Here is a 1,108-nt window from a genome sequence, read left to right on the forward strand (position 1 = left end):
GAAAGAGTCAGGGTTCTGGGGAAAGGGTATAGAGAAGGTTAAAGGGAGCAAAACGGTAAATGTCGAAATTACCTACTGTTCTTCCTTTGAATTCCGTTGAAACAGAAGGGATCCTACAAAGACCTGAATAACATTCATATAAATCACAGACCCTGGCATCTTGACTTGAGGACCTCTTCAGTCAGGCCCAGGTCTCCAGAGGCTTCTTATGGATACAAAACAACTCACAGAAAACACCTGTCAGAGATGTCACTGTCATTTAGGAAGGACCCTTTCCCCCCTCGGTCTACATGTCTCTCTATTTATGACAAAGAGAAATGCAAATTGTGATCACTATTATCCAACCTCAGTAAACAGGTAGGGAAGGATACATGGGTCCTTAACAAAATCTGCTTTAAAGATTTTTGACTTTGCCTTTAATCTACCCACTAAATTGTCTGTTTTATGTTCAAAAGTAAATTGAAATGCTCAAAATATTGATGTAATATCATATCCATTATTTGAACTAGGTACAAGAGCTCATTTGGGGATCCGTTTATTGTCTTTATATTGTTATTAAAACTATTACCCAAATCCTAATGCTCTGGAGACCCACAATATATTCTTTCCTGCATATACCAACCTTATTCCTTCCAAACATCTCCTTTTCTGTGCTCTCTTCGCCAGCACATATACTAAAACTGGAATAACATAGAGAAGCTTAGCATGGTCCCTGTGCAAATTCATGACCCATTCCATATTTTTCTCAATTAAAAAATAATAAAGTTTATTAATTTTTTTAAGAAGCAGTTTTAAGGTGACCTTTTCTGTGGTGCCTTGGCAATCATCTTCCCTCCTGCTGACTCCTTTAGTCAATGGAGTCACACTGATAAGAGCAGAGAAATTGAGGTCCACACGTCCTCACAAGAGGGGGATTTTGAGTTGGGAACCTACTGCACCCAGAGACTCTTTCTAAAATGTGAATCTGATCATGAGACTCCCCTGTGTAACACCATTCAGTGATTTCGTATTGCCCTTCAGATAAAATCACATTCCTGCTGTGTGGCTACTGGCAAGTTATTAAACTTCTTTCTGGCTCAATTTCCTCTTGTATAAAATGGTGATAATA

General features: G+C 38.6%; 1 pseudogene; it reads left to right on the top strand.

Moving 5' to 3' along the window:
- The first annotated feature begins 650 nt into the window (after positions 1 to 650).
- LOC122233314 lies at positions 651 to 744 on the top strand (annotated as a pseudogene).
- Positions 745 to 1,108: the final 364 nt, after the last annotated feature.

Source organism: Panthera tigris, chromosome D4 (assembly GCF_018350195.1).
Source record: "Panthera tigris isolate Pti1 chromosome D4, P.tigris_Pti1_mat1.1, whole genome shotgun sequence".
In the NCBI taxonomy this organism is placed as follows: Eukaryota; Metazoa; Chordata; class Mammalia; order Carnivora; family Felidae; genus Panthera; species Panthera tigris.